Here is a 13,803-nt window from a genome sequence, read left to right as displayed (position 1 = left end):
CACATACTTCAGTGTATCTAGGTGCAAACCACGTCACATACTCCGAGGTCCTCCCCATGAAGTCAAGCACAATTTTCTTCAATGCTCCAGGAAGAAGCCCACGTTGAGTGTCTGCATTCTTATTTTTGTTATGTGCTTCCCGAATTGCTCACTGGGGGCCATGTCAAAACACTTCCTAAAATGGATCTTGTCTTAGTAGCCAGCTCAGTTTTAGAAAAAAATTAATTTGGGACTAGGGCATTTATTTATTCCTTCAAAATGCTAAACCTGAAATTTTGGTATCCTGAGACTTGTAATTTCAACAGGACAGCTGAGCATCATGATCCTTTTAAGAAAAAAAAAAAAAAAATCAAGTTTTAAAATCCAGCTCAATAACCCCAGCCAAAGATTATATCTAACAACAAAAATTAGAAAGCCTCAAATCTTAACTCGAATGGAGCATAAGACCTAAGAATAATAACAGCTAACCCTATGAAATTCTAAAACATAGGAATAAATCTTCCTGAGCTCAGATTTAGCAAGGGTTGTTAGATATGACACCAAAAGTATTTTTAAAAAAAATGCATAAACTAGACTTCAAAATTACAAATGTTTGTGCTTCAAAGGACACCACTAAAAATGAAAAGATAACCCATAAATATTTGTAGGTCGTATTTCTAATAAAGGACTTGTATTTAAAGAACTCATAAATCAAAGGTCCAATAACCCAAGAATTTGGAGACACATGTCTCCAAAGATACGGCCAATAAACACAGGAAAAAATGTTCATCATTAGTCATTAGGAAAATTAAAATCAAAGCCATAATGAGACACTACTTCACACCTACCAGCATGACTAAAGGCAAACAAGTGTTTGCAAGGACATGGAACCCTTCTGCATTGCTGGTAGGGCTGTAAAATGAGGCATCTCCTGTGGAAGATACTTTGGCAGTTTCTTGAAATGTTAAACATAGAAATACCATGACCCAGCAATTTTAGCCCTAGGCAGATCCTCAGGAGAAATGAAAAATTACATCTACAAAGAACTGGTACATAAATGTTCTTAGCAGCTTACTCCTAACAGAAAGTAGCAACCATCAAAAGTCCATCCAATGATGAACAAAATGTGGTATATACTTCAGGCAATGGAATGTTATTGAGCCATAAAACCGAATGCAGTACGCATCCATGTCACTGATACACGGACGAACCTTGAAGACGTTACGCTAAGGGTAAGGTGCCAGACCAAAAAGGTCACATGTTACATAATTCCATTTCTATGAAGTGTCCAGAATAAGCAGCTCCAAAGAAAGTGGATGCATGGCTACTGGGGACTGGAGGGAGTGAGCAACGAAAGGAAACCGCTACCGGGTGTGGCGTTTCTTCCTGGAATGGTGAAAATGTCGGAAAATGAGATGGTGCACAAATCTCAACATACTGAGAACCACGGAGTGGTATAAAGCGATGAATGCAATGGCATACCAACTACCTCCCAATAAGTTATGTAAAAATGGCACGTGGTAGAGCAAAAAAAAAAACCCCCCAAAAAAATAACTTTTATATTAAACGATGTTGGTTCAATATGTTGGGTAAAACTTCGTGTCCATCGAGGATTCCCAACGTTGCCTCTTATCCACTGGCACCGAGTACTGCCAATCAGTAGTAACAGAAATACTCCATCATGACACAGCAGCTCGCACACTAGTAGACCTGTGACTTCTACTCCTCAGCCTGTTCTGAGAGGCCAAGAGGATGGACAGGACTGAAACCCGAGGCTCTGAGGCTGTACAAGTCAAGATTCTTTATAGGACTCGTAATTGTCAACACTCAGAAGCCATCGAGATGCCCTTCGGTAGGTCAACGGATAAACTGGGGTATGTCCAGAGGATGGTTATTATTCAGCACTTAAAATGAGTTATCAAGCCATGAAGATGGGGAGAGAACAGGCAGATTACTAAGGGAAAGCAGCCAATCTGAAAAGGCTACCTACTTATGATCCGATGCCAGTTCTACCACATTCTGGAAAAGGCAGAACTGTGGATACAGTAAGAAGTTCAGTGGTTTTCAGTGGTTGGAGAGGGCAGAGATAAGGCCAAGAGGACTTGTAGGGCAGAGAAAATACTCTATTAGGATAGACTTGCATTATACACTTGTCCAGACCCACAGACTATATACAACGCCCAATGTGGACCATAATGCCCAGTACAGATTTTGGAAGATGATGCTATGTCAATCAACGTAGATTTAACAAAGGACCGCTCAGGGGGAAGGGTCTGGGGTAAACGGGAAATCTGTTCCTTCCCCTCAAGTCTTCCGTGAGCCTAAAACTGTTCTAAAACATTAAGTCTTTGCAGGAATATGGATACAACTGGAAATTCTCATGCTAAGTGCAGTCAGTCAGAAAATGAAAGAAATACCTTAGGATAGCGCCTATATATGAAATCTTAAATATGGCACAAATAAACCTATAAAATAGACTCACAGACATGGTTTAAAGACTTGGGGTTGCCAAGGAGGAGGGAGTGCGGGGTAAACAGAGGCAAACTCTTCCATTTAGAATGGAGGGGTAATAAGGTCTTGCTGTACAGCACAAGGAATTATATCCAAACTCCTGGGAGAGACCATGATAGGAAACAGAATAAAAGTGCCTATACACGCATGACCGGTCACTCTGCTCTGCAGCAGAAATTGGCACAACGTCAACTATAATTTAAAACAACTCAGCCTGGGGGCAGGGGTAGAGCAACCCTTTACAGGAGGTTGAACTCAGGCTCTGAACTGGCTTGGTATGTTGCCAGCATCTTCCTTCTCTCAGTCATGGAAGGTTTTTTGCCTCCCGTGCCACTCAAAACCAGCAGAGAGGGGACATGCCAGGTCGTCTGCCCTCCTCCCACAGCAAGGTGCTCTGTAGGTGCCACAGCCAGAATGAGAAGCTACAAACAGACCCCTCCCCACCCTCTCCATGTGTGCCCAGGACCACTCCTCATACCCACCAGTCTCTCCATGGAGCACGCAAGCCAACAACCCATCTCCTCCCCTCTTCGCCACCTCTGCTACCTCTGTCAGCCTCACCCACAAGGTTTCACTCATTTCCTTCCTACTGTGCCAGGGCTTCAAACTCGAGGCTTTGCTAAAACAGATTCCTGGGCCGCAGCCTGGAGATTCTGACCCAGGAGGTTCCTGAGGGTACCGGGAACTAGTATTTCCAACAAGCTAGCTGAGGCAGCCTGTCCTGGGATTGCACCTTGTAGAGCTGATGATATACTACTACCCTGTGCCCAGCACATAGAAGGAAGTCAATACATAAATATAAATAATGGAATATTTGCCTAGGGTCATCAATCGTGTTTTACAATTGCCCCATTGTCCATGACCTCAGCTGATCTTCACAACTTAACACATGAGCAAGGCAGGTACCAGAAACCCCCTCCAGGATGTCTGAGCAACCCAGGCTTTAAAAGGATGAAGCAACACCAGGTCCATGTGGTTCCAACGGGCAGGGCTAGCCTCAGAAGCTAGGAACTGAGAGATTTTCAGAGGAGCTACCCTGATTTCTGTATCTTTATGCATCTCCTCATTGCATCAATTTTCCCCCAATTTAGCATTTCCCTGATAGATGATCTGAAGGGTAAAACAGGCCCAGAGGAAACGAAACTAATTTAAGTACCATAGAAAGACGCAAACTCAGGAACTGCCTCCCCAAAGCTTTAACACACAACCTGCTAAAGAAATGCATGTGGCTTACTCAGAATGTCTGGAATACTACACACATGGGGTCCTTTTCTCCCAAAGATTTAAATCTGCTTCACTGAGTCATTAGCTCACAGAGCAAAATACAGGCAGGTAAGGAGACCTGCTAGAAGCACTACTCGTGGACCAGGGAAGCACAAACCATCCCTCCCCGCATGCCCCCCGAAATCATGATCCGTCTTCAGCCGACAAGTCAAATGGAAGTGCTGCCTGCCATCTAGAGCCAGTGCCCTTCAAGTCTTTTGAGACTCAGGTGTTTCCAGGTGACAAGTAATAAATATTCATTAACCAGACCTAGGAACTTTCTCAAATGCTTATTTTCACCTTCAACTAGAAGGCATGCCAACTCTGCTCAATCTCTTCCCCTGCATTCTGCTGCCCAGAAATGCTCTGCAGAGCACACAGGTAAGGTGATAAACTCCTCCATTCAATGGTCAACGCCCCCCATGAAGTTATTACCCACCTGGAGGCCACCACACAGAGGCACGAAGATTCACCCCAAAAAGAATAAACCTCATAGGTGCTGGGCACTGAGACACTGAGCCAAATGGCAGCTGTCATGCTGTCACAGGAATCCCACACATGGAATCTAGCTCTTTAATAATACCAACCCAGACTTGTCTGTCTGGATTAATTCAGGAGGCTGAGGTGCAGAGGAGACTGAAGGATGGAGGAAATTAGATAGTGGAGCATCCTCTAGGCCGGACTGGTACTATGGTAACAAGCAAGAGGCCGTGTGAACAGCAGAGGAAACCGAGATGACATCTGTTCGACTCCGACAGCAACAAACCCAGGAAAGGAGCAGACCTTCCGTCATCCTCCGGAAGGAGATGTTCAAGCCACACACGGCACGCTGGGCCCCGGCCCCAAATGGGTGACCAGGAAGACTTGCAGGGTGAGGAAGCTGGGTCCAGCAGTGAGGGCTGGAGGTGAAGGGTGAGGTGCACCAGCTAGCAGAGTGCCGTCCCCATGACAACCAAGGGGACGCGCACGCACACACACACACACACACACTCTCCCAGTGGGGGATGGGGAGGCAGAGGAAAGACTGGGCGAACCTGGCCCCCACACCCCAGCTCTGGGGGTGACGCAGCTAGCCAATGACACACTGGACTCCTTGAACCGAGGGCTGCTTCAAGCCTGGGGTTAACCCACTAGATGCCAAAAACCTGAGGTTTTAACCTGGCTTCTCACCTACATTCAAGCCTCGTACCTGATGTTACCTATCAAGAGGTCATCCACCCTAACCCAGGATGGAAAGCGAGCCTGACAACAGGAGCAAAGATTTCGATGGCACCTTCCCTGCAGTGGCTAATGGGTTTCTTCACATGTCTGTGATGGTCCACACGCAAAGCCCTGAATGGCAAAAACAATACCAGCGACCAACTTGACACATTTAGAAAACCATTAGGATTTTCTCGGTTTACTTCAGTATTAAGTTATGAAACTGGTGGTTGGGGTGGGGTGGGGAAGAAAATTCAAAGAAGCCGAAAAAGCAAAATCACCACATTCTCATTCAAATAGAAACCATGGACATTTATGTATATCCACGCAGGCCTTTAAAAAACATCTACCTGCGACTGTACGATCAGTTAACACACGCCAGTTAAAGCACAAGAGCTGGGGTGGCCACCTACAGGCTGTGTGACCTTGGCAAGTCAAATTCTCTGGGCCACACGTCCTTCATCAACAAAGAGGGATAACACCTCCGATGTACAGGTTTAGTGCAAGGATTGAAGCAGATAATACATTTCAAGCATCTGTCACAAAGTACTCAGCAAATATTAGCTCTATTTTATGTTCACAAGTATCGTCCTTAACCTGCCTTTTGCTTTCCCCATACATCAATGATCTTCCCAGGACACCAAAGAGACGTCTACTTTTCAGAGGTGATAGCTATGTTTATCTACTGGAACCCATCTCCCTTTGCTGCTTTTTTAGGCAGTTGCCAATTTCCCCCATGACAGATAAGAGTAAGGAGCTCATCCTGGCTCACCCGCCCATTTCTTTTGGCGCAGCCAAAAACAAACCAAAGGTATGTGGAAGGGACTGCACCTGCACCACAGCCGTGACCAGAGCCACTTCAGTGATGCCAGATCCTTAACCCACTATGCCACTAGGGAACTCCACACACCCATTTCTTAAACTCTCCAGATGACTGCTGAGAAAGAATACACCTAGTTACACAGTCTTTGCCTTTATTAGAGCAAAATTTAATGATTTTTGGAATGTCTTAATATATCTAACAAAATAAAAGTCAGAAAATTCAGCTAAATGCTTTCATTTTACGTAGCCAAGATTATCACCTCTCAACAAAGTGTCTGCAAGTGTTACACTGCTTAATGTTTGAAAGGATTCCTCAGGGCCACCCAAGCACCTATGGATTTGGCTCCAAGAGTTCCCTTGTGGCACGGGAGGTTAAGGATGCAGTGTTGTCACTGCAGTAGCAGCAAGTTCAATCTCATTCCTGGGCCAGGAACTTCCACATACCACAGGCATGACCAAAAAAAAAAAAAAATCTGGTTCCAAAATATTCTCTTGATCAGCAGACTCAGGCTCTCTCCGTGTTGATGTGTGCACGGCATGTGCTTCTTTTAGGTAGTTTCTGTTGGTCTCCTTTTTGCAACTGCAGGACACAGGTCTGTTGGTGGACTTGGAACAGTGTTTTTCTCCAGGTCTGGTCCACAGACCACCTCCGTCAAAACAGATTCCCGGAGTTCCCACTGTGGCGCAGTGGTTAACGAATCCGACTAGGAACCATGAGGTTGTGGGTTTGATCCCCGGCCTAGCTCAGTGGGTTAAGGATCCGGCGTTGCTGTGAGCTGTGGTGTAGGTTGCAGACGTGGCTCGGATCCTGTGTTGCTGTGGCTCTGGCATAGGCTGGCAGCTACAGCTCCGATTAGACCCCTAGCCTGGGAATCTCCATATGCCATGGGAAGCAGCCCTGGAAAAGGCAAAAAGACCAAAAAAACAAAACAAAAAACAAAAACAAAATAGATTCCCGAGGCCCACTCAGACCTACTGAGTCAGAATCTCAGAGGCTGGGGTGCAATTTTTTTTTTTTTTTTTTGGCCTTGCCCTCGGCATGTGGAAGTTCCCAGGCCAGGGACTGAAACCGTATCACAGCAGCAACCCAAGCCAGTGCAGCAACAATGCCAGATCCCTAACCTGCTGCACCATAGGGAACTCCTGAGGATGTATTTTTAAATGAGTCTCCAGTAGACTAACACACTGGAAAGCACAGCAGGTGCTACCTTCAAATGATGCATAATTAATAATCTCCCCCAAGCCCTACAGCCTCTACCCACATTCTAATCTTTCCAACTGAAGTCTCTGGATACAGCTGCTTTCTCTCCAACATTTGTTCAGACACTAGGCATCTGTTTTTCAGGCAGTTATCACCTTATGTCTCAAAGACTCGGGCCACTAGATGGGAACTTTGTTCTACTGTATTATTTGGTGGCCTTTTAAAAGACAGTGTATATATAACGCACGAGAACCCTGGTGGCCCAGGGGTTAAGGAATCAGCATTGTCACAGCTGTGGCTCAGGTTTCATCCCTGGCCCAGGGAACTTCTGCAGGTCATGGTGCAGTAAGATAAGAGTTGTTGTTCCCATCGTGGCGCAGCATAAATGAATCCGACTAGGAACCATGAGGTTGCAGGTTCAATCCCTCGCCTCGCTCAGTGGGTTAAGGATCTGGTGGTGTCGTGAGCTGTGGTGTAGGTTGCAGACACAGCTCTGATCTGGCGTGGCTGTGGCGTAGGCCAGCAGCTATAGTTCTGATGTGACCCCTAGCCTGGGAACTTCCGTATGCCATGTGTGCTGCCCTTAAAAATTTTTTTTAAATAAATAAAAAGGAAAATACCTTTTATTTGCTACTTGTATTCTCTAATACACATGATCAATTTCTGGGATTCACTAAGGAAAATACCTAAATGCTTTGTTTTTAGGGCAGCACCCATGGCACATGGAAGGAGCCTGCACTCCTATTCTCGCCCTTTCTCCGTATTAACTGTAACAGTGGCTGCGTGTTTCAGCTCTGGATTTGAACCCCAGCTTTGGTTGCTTATTTGCTTTCAAGCCAATACTTAGCTTCTCTATGCATTGATATTCTCTCTACAAAAAACAGTACCTAGAATTATGATTAGACTCTAAGCAGCGCCCACCCCACAGCTGACCCTGGGAGGGCTCAGTAAATATTAACCGCCCTGATTACTTCCCATCCCAGTCCCAAGTTTATCTAATTGTTTTATTCACTGTTTCACAAACTGATTACGTCTGTGTTGCTTTGGAGAATGAGATATATGAACGGACCCTGCCATCAAGGTAGCTTTAATCAAGGACAAGTGACAAGCTGAGTGGCCATATGTCCAGGTTTGTCTGGACAGTGGCGGTTTCCTCCTGTTTTCCCAGCTTAATTATTAATGGCACTCCCCCTTCCCTGTCAGGAGTGTCCTGGTCTAGATGATAAATGACAGGGTTCACACCCGTGATAAGACATCGAAGAAAAAACCACCTGGCAGTGTGGACAAGGTCCCACAGCAGTGATGCAAGCGACCTGGGTCCTCAGGGAGGCTGAGCTGGGCCCCAGTGGGGGAGATTGAGGACAGCGGGGACAGCGATGCAGCTGACTCAGAGGGAGGGTGAAGCCCACTGACCCTCGGTGAGCCATCACCCCAACCCCTCCTGGGAGAAAATGGACTGCACTGCCCTCGGTGACAACTGCAGGAGATAGTCATGCCTCTACAATCCCATTAAACTTCCACTGGACTAGGGAGAGGGTAGGGATGGAAGATCGTCAAAGCGTGAGTAAGATTTCTAAGCTTATTCACCATTCAGCTCAGCATCAGCTGCTTTACTCTGATGGGCATCTAGCTGCAGTCGGGCTCGGGGGCTCCCACCAAGAGAAAGACGACATCGCCTGCACGGGTTTCAGTTCTGCCCTGTCTCCCCCCCTCCCCTGACAGCTCTCTCACTGTTTTATGACCACTTTCACATGGTCTTCCCACCTACATACGAGGATCTCTCGGACCTCTGCAGACAGTCTTGGAAGCTCCCGAGAGGGGCAAAACCTTCGCGGCTCTGGGTCAGCGAGCCCGGGATGAAAGCCTAGCACTTAACGTGTTTACCTCGGCTCCACTTGGGCAGAACGTCTGATCGACAGACACCGACTTACAAGCTATTTCCTGAATTCCAGATAATACAGCTCTGACCTAATGCCTCTTAAGCCACCCTTTCATAGCCTCTCACAGAGAAGGTGCCAGTCCACGATCAACAGGGTGTTTAAAATAGGACCCGGAGTCAAGCTGGCCAAACACCCTCAACTGACGGAGCAGACAACCAACACCTATGGGGTGAGAGACTGTTCCTGGGGCAGGTGACCTGGGCTGGGCCGAGTCAGACCTCTGCCAGCCCCCTGTAAGACTCAACCAGCCAGGAGGCTCCAGAAAATCATAGTATTTTGTATTTACAGAGAACCAACCGGCTGAGCCCAAGGCATAGGGAAGTTCCCAGGCCAGGGACTGCATCTGAGCCACAGATGTGGCAATGCCGGATCCTTTAACCCACTGCACAAGGTCAGGGACTGAACTTGCATCTCCAGTGACCTGAGCCCCTGCAGTCGGATTCTCAACCCACCACGCCACAGTGGGAACTCCAAACCTAGTATTTTAAAAAGTTGGGTGTCTCTCCCATGTGTCTCCCCCTTATATAAAAGCAGCCCCCTTTTTATCCTTATGAGAAACATGAAATATGCCAAGGGAATAGTTCCAGGCCCAACGTCGCCAGTATAGTCAAAAATGGAGCCTAGATTTTTCCCAAATGCCCTATCAGCTCCGAGAATGGAAATCCAGTCACAGAAGTCAGCACAAGGTAAGTCTCCACAATGAGCTTCATTACCTTCAACACAGGCTCTGGTGGAACTGACCCTGGATGGATAGCTGGGATGTCACAGTGGGAGTTCAGTTCACAACACTGACCCGCCAGGACGACTTGCCAGCAATGTCAGGGGGCTATCATTGCAGGTTACTCCCCATGAACAGGGAGCTGTACCTGCAGGGTGATTTATAAACAGGGACTCTGAGGCCAGGCAGGGGGAGCCTCTTACGTGCTTATGTAGGGAGAGCATGAAGTCTATTAAGTGCCTGTTCTGCACAAGCAACTTTCGAATCTCATTTCAATCCATCAACCGCATGACTGGGTACTGCGTAGTCTCCACTTAACAAAGGGAGCCAAGCAGGACCAAGCTGAGTTCTGAAAACCTGGAGGCTAGCAAGCCCACAGCTCAGATCCAAACCTAGTCTTGCAAAACCAAGAACCAGTCACTTGGACTCCCTACGACTGCTTTTACTTAACCCAAATAAGTCATTTCACCACGAGAGAGACCTCACAAAACCATCTGACACCCTTCTGTCATTAAGGCTCTTTTAGAATGACAGCAGCTTAACAGAGTCTGAAGGACTGAAAGTATTCAGAAAGGAGTCACAACAGCCCAACCCCAAATCCTAAGCCTTCAAATTTTAAACTCATGCTTAATTTCTCTTTTAGGTCTGGCCATAGCTTTCACTGGATACCCTCCGTCTTCCTACATAACAGCCTCTGGCTTTCAGACCCTAATTTTTCACCTGTCCTCCAAGCTTTCATTAAGGTCTTATCTACCAGTGTGACCAGCAGCTCTTTGAGCCCAGGTTCCAGACCGAGGAATTCTTGGCCAAGGGCCCAGGCTCTTGTGAGCAGTGGTCTCTTCCTGCTCCCTGACATCAATATCCACCGAGAACACTGGGACCCTGCAGGTTTCCTTTAAAGAAAGCAGACATTGAACTCGATACAGTCCTGTAAAAAACACTTCAAACTTCCAAACTGTTTGCAAATTAAGGCCCGTTAATGTGCTTGAACTTGTGGCACCCTGAAAGCAACATTTTCAAGAGATTTTAGTTTTGCCCTGACGATTCTGAAAACTGGGGAGGAGCAGAGGGCCACCTGAACTGATCACTCTGACATGACAATTACTGTTATTATAAAGACCAACACAGAATAAAAATCCCACATGTGCTTCTCCAACCACTGAATAATTTAAAGACTTAATTAAAACCGTGGCTATGAAGAGCTTTTTCAAGACTGACTTGATGTCTTTCACTTTGCTCCTTCCATCCTGCTGAGCCAAAGGTAACTTCTTCAACCTCCCAGAGACACATACGAGAAAGTGTTCTCTGCCCTCCAAGGAAACCAGCCAGCGACGTGGAGTTCATTTTCTCCCTGTTGCCGCCTGTCTGCGAGTCACTCATCATCCTTCCCTTTTCTCTTCTAGTCCTGCCATGTCGCCCCTTCACAATCATGGCTCTAATTTAGCTCCGACAAGCTCCCTCCCACCAGTGCCTGTTTGTCAACACAGTCAATGGGTCAATGAATGACTCTTCTGAAGTCATGGTTGGTACTATCCCTGAAGACAACGCTGCCCCATCACCTTCTAACCTCCAGTACCAGGCCCCGGAAATGAGATGACAAGAGCAATTTATTTTTAATAAGCTATATCATGCAAAAGAGCTTGACTGGGAAAGTTACTCAGAAAACAATAAGTTTTGCTTTGAAGTACATTTTCTAACCATAGCAATCTACGTTTTAGTTACTCAAGATTTTAGACAACTTCCAGCTTCAAAAGGATTGTTTCCTTCAAGCACAAAGCTGCAACATGAGCCAAAAAGATCCTGTGTCAACCTGATCTGGAAGGACCACCTTAGAATACCTGCTTTTCATTCCATAAATCAAGAAACATGGGAACAGTGCCTTTTATAGCTAGGAAGATGATGACACTGAGGAGGGTTCTGTGGCAAATTTACGGCTCCCACAATCTTAATTACAAAGCCAACTTTTTTTTAAATTGTAGTTGACTTAGAATGTTGTGTTATTTTCTGCTATACAGCAAAGTAACTCAATCATACACATTCTTTTTCTCATTTATCTTCCATCATGTTCTATCCCAAGAGACTGGATAGAGTTCCATAGGCTGTACGGTACGACCTCATTGCTTATCCATTTCTAAATGTAGTTAAGTTTGCATCTACTAACCCCAAACCCCCCGTCCATCCCCCTCGGCAACAAGTCTGCTCTCCATGCCTGTGTTTGTTTTGCAGCTAGGTTCACCTGTGCCACATTTTAGATTCCTCCTGTAAATAATACCATATTGTATCTGTCTTAAAGACAACTTTAGAAGTACAAAGCATCCCAGTCATGAAATGGACACAATGTCTCCACTTGTATTTCTCTGACTCCTCAGGAAAGATAAGTTGCCCGTTTCCTATACTCTCTGCATATAAGCAAAAATTACACGAAGGCACCATTATTGCCCATGCTCCATTCCTAACAGAGAAAAGTCATTGCTCAGATAATGTTAAACGGTGCCTAATTAATCATTTATGTTAGGCTTTGGCATGAGTTTTAGACATCTGCTTAAATAAGGACGTGTAAGATAATCAGTGAGTATTAACCATTCATCACTTCTCAGTGGACACACACTGAGTAAAAATCGATTTTCTGTCAAGGGGAATGGTCTTCCTTTTAATATTCACTGCACACTGAGGATTACGTGAGACTTATTCTAGGTATCGGGAAGTAGACACAAAGCCCCAACCTATAGAGGAAAGCAAGTTATCAGGAACTCTAAGGGCAGAGTAACATCAGTAAAGGCAAGTGTGGTGGGTAAGAGCATCAACTCGAGTCAAATATACCCGTGATCCAGTTGCCGCTGATGAAAGGGGATTAAATGAGATCATGTACATAAAGCGCTTAAGTCCAGGGTCTGGGTCATCGACTCACACCCACTCCTTTTTCTCCTCCTGCATTAAGCTCTAAGAAGCCAGCAGGACTGGTGAAGCGTCCCCCCAAACCCCTTTTCCACACTCCTACAGAGCTATGTAATGCCCCAACCTGTTACCCCCACTGTCTCACTCAATAGATTCTACAAAATCCAACCTAACGCTGAATGTGGGATCCTTCCAGAAGGTGCTACCCAAATACCCCCAACGAGGCCTCAAGAAAACTGCTCTGTAAAGGCAAGAATCTATTCTGGGAACACCCAGATGTGAAGATAAATACTGCTTTTCAAGTGTTGAGTCCCCCTCTCGTCTCATGTTGGGATATATTTGTTTCTTACACAAGTCTTACAGAGAGACCCCTGCAGAGTCATGAACATACACACAATGTGAACCACGGCTTTTAAAATACCTGAGGCTCAGACTGTCTCAGTTCTGAAGGAATCTGCAAGTGAGGAGTTTTCCAAGGGTTCGCTGAGCCACCCGTGCAGGAGAATAAAGTCACATTCACTGACCTAAAATCGGATGAGGCCTGCAGAAGACCACGATGGGATGGGAAAGTGTAGCTTAAGTGCATACGAAACACAAAACCACTAGCTGAAGGAAGCTTTTCCCTCCAACTTCAAACATGACAAAGAAGCAAAACCCATTTAGGGTCCTGGTTTTACCAAGCTCAGCAACACGGAGGACAAGTTATTCTGAAGACGGGCTTGTGTGTTACTCCAGCTGCTGCTACAGTGGGAATGAGACATTTCTAGTTCTACACGTGAATATGAACGGTCCTCACAATCTAACTGTCTCCAGAGACACCCCGGCCATCACCGCTACAACTGCGGTCTAGGCAACATCACATTTAAGGGGTGAAAACAGTAAAAATCAGACTTTTAGACAATGAGCCTGCTTAAGTAGGCGTTAAACAGTCAGAGGCTACAAGGAATAATTACTTATTCCAGTTTCTCTAAAAGAATAATTGCAACATGCTTGTTTAAACTCAAAGGACTTTATGTGCAAGTTTATGCCTACTATAAATATTTCTATAATCCTTTTCTGTTCCCAACTCCCTGAGAGAAGCCTAAAAAATCTGGAATATTTTCAGTGTTGGCCTAGAATGAGTTATTATTTGGGACACAATTTACCAAGTCAGCACCCATCAACCTCCCCTTTACATAATCTACGCACTCACACACAATCAGTGTTCTGCTGCATAAAACCAAGTTGTACTTTTTAGGTGACAATGAGCCCAAGAATGGAAGCTCCCCAGAATA

The 13,803-nt window shown here is 45.7% G+C and overlaps 1 protein-coding gene across 1 annotated transcript in view; it reads right to left on the bottom strand.

The window, feature by feature from the left end:
• Positions 1-13,803, bottom strand: part of PRKCA (protein kinase C alpha) — a 386,361-nt gene that overhangs the window by 328,366 nt on the left and 44,192 nt on the right.

Source organism: Sus scrofa, chromosome 12, assembly GCF_000003025.6.
Source record: "Sus scrofa isolate TJ Tabasco breed Duroc chromosome 12, Sscrofa11.1, whole genome shotgun sequence".
NCBI lineage: Eukaryota > Metazoa > Chordata > Mammalia > Artiodactyla > Suidae > Sus > Sus scrofa.
The sequence above is the reverse complement of the archived record's forward strand: the minus strand, read 5'-3'. Positions and strand labels throughout refer to the sequence as shown.